The sequence below is a fragment of the Polypterus senegalus genome, chromosome 11 (genome assembly GCF_016835505.1).
Source record: "Polypterus senegalus isolate Bchr_013 chromosome 11, ASM1683550v1, whole genome shotgun sequence".
Lineage (NCBI taxonomy): Eukaryota > Metazoa > Chordata > Cladistia > Polypteriformes > Polypteridae > Polypterus > Polypterus senegalus.
In genome coordinates this window covers 97,954,230-97,961,560 of record NC_053164.1, presented here as the reverse complement: position 1 = coordinate 97,961,560, position 7,331 = coordinate 97,954,230, and positions in this window count along the sequence as shown.

The window sequence follows — 7,331 nt, the reverse complement described above, 5'->3', positions numbered from 1 at the left end:
AAGGCAACGATGCGTGATCTTCTCGGAAGTTCTCGGAAGACACTTAAAAGACCCAGGAGATAAGAGACTTACCATGGAGCATCTCGCGGGGACTGTACACATGAGACTTGGTGCCAAGAGATTGTCCCAGGTACGTCTCGCGGGGACGTGGAACATGAGATTCTTGCAAGACACGCCCTACTTACAAAAGATATCATATAAGAGCACACCCTTCAAAAACACTTAGTCGTGTAAAAGCACGTAGCACACACACATCCTGTGCTCTCAGCAAATATAAAGTGTATAAGGACAATACGGAGAATAGAGACCCAAAGGCGTTGTAGAGAAAAAAAGGCAGATAAGAGATTATGAAAGCAGTGGAATTCGAAAGGCTCAAACAAATGATGGCACAATACACATGCAGAGAAAGGTACAGAGTATGAAAGCAGTAAAATTCGAAAGTATTGTAGCGTCCCAGCCAGGTTAAGGCCTTTTTGGTTTTAAGTGACTGTTCGGTCCAATTGAGGGAGGGCGGAGTACAGCATGGAAGACTGATAGCAGGGTATTGATTGATGCGGTAAGGGGGGGCGAGACCTGGGGGAGAAGGGGTTGGAGAGGGTGCTAGAAAGTTGTGTTTGGAGTTAGGAAGTTGACGATTGTTCAATTAAAACTTTTGTGACACTTTATCATATCAGTCGCTGCAGTATCAAAGAAAAGATCGCATTAGCGCAAACAAAAGGTGATTAATCATTAGAACTAGGTGTAATTGAAAAAATAGCAGTACAAATCGAGGTCAGAAATAAAAGGCAAAGAGTACACAACAAAGTCTTTTCGCATTTGCATCATTCAAAGCTTCCCTGACCCCTCTCTCAAACCACTTCTCTATCCAATATCTGGGCATTAATGTCCTCAAATGAATGTCCTTTGCCCTTCAAATGGAGGTACACAGCTGATTCCAGTCCTGAGGTGTTACTCCTTCTGTGCTGGGTATCCTCCTGTGCAGCAGCTGTTTGGTCTCTCCAATGTACAGTTTAGGACACTCTTCGCTGCATTGAACGGCATATAATACATTGCTCTTCTTCTGTTTCAGTATCCGGTCTTTGGGGTGGACATGTCTCTGTCTCAGTGTGTTAGTAGGTTTGAAGTGGGCAGGTATGTGGTGGTTTCCAAAAATCCTTTTTAACTTTTCGTACAGACCAGACATGTATGGAATAACCAGGTTCTTCCGTTGGTCCTGGGACTCCAACTTTTCCATTGTCCTTTTTCTGGAACAAGATCCTGCCTTGTTAAAGGCCCACTTGGGTCTTAAGGGCTGTCTTCTGATGTCTGTTTTCCTTCTTCTTAGCTTCTGTGGAAGTGGGGATGTTCTCTGCTCTGTGGTGTAGAGTCCTGATAACTCCTAGTTTGTCAAACAACACACTACACTACAACACAAACTAGGAGTTATCAGGTCTTGTATGCATGTTATCATCCAGTTGAAACTTGGAACGACCACCAGAGGGCGAACTGGAGGTGACTGCCAGCATTCTTTATGTTTGAGCCCACCGCACCCCTGTTGCTTTTGAAATTAAATAGAGTTGACCTGGTTGGCATCCCAACTATTTTTGGGACTCATTCTGTCTTTGTAACTCGAACAGCCATATATATATATATATCATGTATAAAGCAGACTGTAACAATCTTGAGGTCTTGTATGTCTTTTATCATCCACTTGACGCTCGTAAAGTTTCTGGTGTGCTCTGTAAAAGCAACCAACAGTTTTATCATGAAAAATCCGTAGTATTATTTGTTTGTTGTTTAATGTTTGTTTTTGTTAACTATATTTTCATCTTGCATTATTCTTATTGTAATAATGTTGTAGTGGTACTAGTATTAAATCAACCTAATAATATTAATTTAATTTACTTTTTTTACTTCGTCAAAAATTCTGCATGTACAAACGTATTACTACACCACAAAAAGATTAATCTGTCAGAAAACCTTAAAAAAGGCTTTGCTTTTCCCATCGTATATACACTACTTTGAACGTATTCCGCGATAATATTTTGATTAAAATAGGCTATCTATTGTATTTTATATATAAGATAAGTAAGCAATTTTATTTTTATCTACCATAAACATCCTATATTTGTTTTGTGGATTCAGCATCTCTCTTTGCGAATTTTGTTGATTCATTAATCAGCTAAATGTCATTTGTTTTGCAACATTATAGCTAATATGTTGGTGTTACAATTTTTTTGTAAAAATGAAATAGGAATTTTTTTTTAATACGGTCATAATCAAAATACTAATTTAATTAACTTAACAAATCAAAGGTAAAGTATAAAACAAATATAGCTATGATATCCATCCATCCATTTTCCAACCCGTTGAATCCGAACACAGGGTCATGGGGGTCTGCTGGAGCCAATCCCAGCCAACACAGGGCACAAGGCAGGAACCAATCCCCGGCAGGGCGTCAACCCACCGCAGGACACACATACCCACATCCACACACCAAGCACACACTGGGGACAATTTAGAATCTCCAATCCACCTAACCTGCATGTCTTTGGACTGTGGGAGGAAACCAGAGTACCCCGAGGAAACCCATGCAATCTCCACACAGGGAGGACCCGGGAACCGAACCCGGGTCTCCTAACTGCGAGACAGCAGCGCTACCACTGCTCCACCTAGCTATGATATACTTATAATATTTATTTATATAGGTAAAATATTTAACGTTTAATTGATTGTAAAAAAATTTCAAGTGGAAGAGACTAATTGGAGATTCGGTCTTGTATGTCTGTTATCATCCACTTGACGCTCGGAATGTTTGGACAATCATTGAAAATTGCTGGAATCGATTTGGACACAGCCTGTCACTCACATGGACAACTTTATGTGTCATGTTCAAGGGTAGGAAGTCCTAGGAACCTTTATATATTGGCTAAAGATAAAAAAACTAAAAACTCCAACAAACAATACAAACACATTACTGAGTCTTCATTGTATGTTAATTTATTTTAAAAGTTGTGTTTTTTTAATTATATTTTTCTCAAACAATTAAAAAAAATTTTCCTCCCTGGCAATACCAGGTATTTCAGCTAGTATACAATAAATCAGCAATGGAGAATTGCATCAGTTAAGATATTCATGTCTGAAGTAGATCAATCAGTTCATATGTAGACACACACACTGCCAACAAAGGCCACTCAACCTTCTGACCATCACACAGAGCACATGCACACTTTAATGTTATGTCTGAAAGACCACTGCAACTCTATTCTCACGTTTCCTCCTGCTGAACGCCGCCCTCCTCCTGTCAGCCCCTGTGCACTCCATCTGACTGCTGGGAATTGAAGTCCTCTTTGTAATTCTGCCGCAGATTCAATGAAATAACAAACCTGTCTACATATACGGCAGATGTAACATCTTCACATAAACGTTTCCGCTTTCCCAAGGCCACCTAATTGCTGCTTTTATAAGAATACTTGGTTTACCTTCTCCCAACTATTTAATGTTTAACTTTTCAGCAAGCTTTCACATTTAAATTTTATTTAAGGGCATTTTGCTCACCCCCTAACCTTAATATTTTTGCTGCAGATTGGCTAATGAAAAGTGCATTAAGTTAGTTCATATCAGAAGATGCAAAAACTACAAGCAGCATAGACAAATATCCTAGTATTGCATCTGACTGCTTCAGTAATGTATACATTTGTATTTTATTTTTTATAAAAAAGAAAAAAATAATAATATTTGAAATATACATTGTTAGACATAATCCAAAACAATCAAAATTTGCTCATTCATTTTTTTGACTTGTAAAACCAGGTGGGTTGACACCTCAGCATCCATAATGGATGAAACACCACTGGTCTGAAGCCTCTTCTGTGTTTCCGGAATGCAACTTCACTTTAAAATTGCCTACCCTTAGAGTGAATATATTTGGATTCCTCTCTTCATTCAGACTCGAAAGGTAGTTGGGGAGACTTTTTTTTTGTCATCTTGTCCAAAGGGTAAGCAGTTTCTTTGTCACTCCAATATGCACCATCTCCCACCTGATACACTGAGAGTGAGGACATTGCACTTTTACTGAAATCTTTTAGGTAAATGGAGAGGTACAAACTTGGGTCAGGTTTCTATCGAATGCAAGGATGCTACCAGATATTTCAATGTACCCAGCACTATACAGGTGATGTCTCAAAGACTGACGCTAAGAATGCTCTTCCATCACAAGTCTGATATCCCAGTACTTTATATGGAATGACATACATTTAACATACACATTATAGTCCTATTTACTTTTGTACATGGCTTGAGGACTGAAGATCTCACCTTCCTAACATATTCTGTTATCACTCTTATCACTGTGGCAGTGACGGTACAACTCTATGTCATACTGAGGCCCTACCTGCTCTACAAGTTGTTTAATAACAGTGCCACTGTCTGTTCCCTCCAGAGCGTGTAGCCACTCTTTAAACCTTGGGAGGATAGTGGTGTCCTCCAGAAGATTTGACTAGGCTATGAAATGTGAAAGTTAGAGAATAATATATCTGTTTCTTGGGAGCAGGGCTTGGTATAAGGAGTGGATGAAAGTGACAGCAAATTACACACCTCTTAAATTCTCTGACCAGTGCCTAAATATGTTGAAAGTAATTTAACTTCCCAGAGAGACGTGAGCACGCATTAGCTTGGCATTTGGACATAACCCATCAAAGAGGTCTACTGTCATTGTATCCTCCTTAATAAAATAATAAGCATATGTGTGTCTGTCTGGTTGCTATGTCTCTGTCATTCCAAAAGATGGCACAACATGAACATTTTTAGTAAAAATTTGTTTTTACAAATGTTTGTGATGCACCATCTGTTGGAATGACTAATGCAATGCATTTTATTACTACATGCAATGCAAAATACATTCCAATGGATGGTGCACAGCAAAAGTTAACACTGATTATTTATATTTTCAACCCATTTTAGATGGGTAGCATAGCAGGTTTGTGCCAAAATATACTTAAACATGTCTCTGCTTCATTCACATTTTTGTCAGGGCTCTTTATTCTCTCTAACTTTGGCAAATGTGTTAGCCAACACATTTCAGTCTGTATCAGAAACATCAACTTGGGAGTGTACTTTTACTGATTTCTAATATTTCTGTGAAATTATGGATAATGTTAGAGGTTAGTCCATTGCAGGGTGTATTCACTTACTACTGCTCAATTTAGAGACATCACATAAACTAGCATAATAAGTTTGAGATAAAGGAGGCATTGAGGAAGGCCACACTCACACGTACAGAAAATGCAAACTTCATGTTGCTTGAGCTGGGAATTAAACCCTTGTGGAAATCACTCTGCCACTATTCCACCTCAATTTATGTGATTGAAACAAACAAAAAAAAACCCACAGAAGTTGCTATGCACTAAAGTCCTATGCCGAATGACATACTGCTTCTGAAATAAGGTAAAAAAATGACAAAAATCTGTTTCAGTTTAAGTACAGAAAACCATATGTTTATGGTGTGAGAGTTGATCTGTTTTAAATATTAGGTCCCATGGGGTCTCAGCCATTTAGCTACAGCTCTTTTTAACTTTTATAAATAATTTAGATAAGTATAACTTTTTTACTGCAGTGGGCTGGCGCCCTGCCTGGGGTTTGTTTCCTGCCTTGCGCCCTGTGTTGCCTGGGATTGGCTCCAGCAGATCCCCATGACCCTGTAGTTTGGATGTAGCGGGTTGGATAATGGATGGAAACCCTTTTTAAATAATTTAGATATCTGCAGATAAAACTATTTTGAATGAATTGACAAATCTCTTACAGTCAACAAAACTGATATAGACAAATATGTGAAAGTAAAAAAAAAAAAAGATACACATAGTAGCAAGTGAGTAGTAATCTATATACATAAAATCTAATAGTTGTCATGCAATTACTCGCAAACTACTAGGGCTAGAACCTTGATCTTGGTCTTAATTAAACACTTATGATCTGTTACGAGTTGGTGAATCAACACAGGAGGAAGCAAAGTGGGCTTGGTTCATACCTACCTTATAGCAAATTAATCAAGAACGAGACATGGCAGAAAGAAAAAGAGCATCGATATCTGCTGAGCGTGAAGCAAATTGCAAAAGCCAATTATATAATAGGAAGAAGTGGCAGCGGTGGCCTCCACTTTGTCAAACAAACAGTGTGGCATCCTGCTTGCACAAACTACTGGGTCCAGAACGTTAGTCTTGGTCTTTATCAAAAGCTTTTGGCCTGATACATTCCAGAAAGTAAAAAAAATCTGAGGTTCCCTTGGAAAAGTATACCGATTGGCAAAGTAGCAGAAAAGCAGTGCCACCTACTGAGCATCTTATGGGCAGAAATGTTTATTGTAATTAAAACTTGATCCTAACAACCCCATTTATTCATAATCCCCCAGGACATGCTACATCATCTTCTTCTTCTTCTTTATTCGACTGCTTCTGTTAGGGGTTGCCACAGTGGATCATCTTGTTCTGTTACACCCATCACCTGCATATCCTCTCTAACATCCATAAACTTTCTCTTAGGCCTTCCTCTTTTCCTCTTGCCTAGCAAAGTTATCCTTAGCATCCTTCTTCCAATATACCCAACATCTCTCCTCTGTACATGTCCAAACCATCACAATCTCACCTCTCTGACTTTGTCTCCCATTCATCCAACTTGAGCTGACCCACTAATGTACTTCTAATCCTATCCATCCTCGTCACACCCAGTGCAAATCTTAGCATCTTTAACTCTGCCACCTCCAGCTCTATCTCCTGCTTTCTGGTCAGTGCCACCGTCTCCAACCCGTATAACATGGCTGGTCTCATTACTGTCCTTTAGACCTTCCCTTTCACTCTTGCTGATACCCGTCTGTCACAAATCACTCCTGACACTCTTCTTCACCTATTCCACACTGCCTGTACTCTCTTCTTCAATCCCTATTACTCTGTACTGTTGATCGCAAGTATTTAAACTCATCCACCTTCGCCAACTCTACTCCCTGCATCCTCACCATTCCACTGACCTCATTTACACACATGTATTCTGTCTTGTTCCCACTTACTTTCATTCATCTCCTCTCTAGAGCATATTTTCACCTCTCCAGGGTCTCCTCAACCTGCTCCCTACTCTCGCTACAGATCACAATGTCATCAGTAAACATCATAGTCCATACATCTTACAAATTCATAATCATGTACTGTGTTTATTGCTCATCGACCATGAAGAACAATTCCGTAATAGTAAGAAGGAAAAAGAAGGGCAGTGAAATCTGCCAAATGTCAGGTGCATCATGAAAGGCACATAAATAAAATAAATGTGTGTATATCCAAACATTTGTAATTGCAACAATTTTCTGG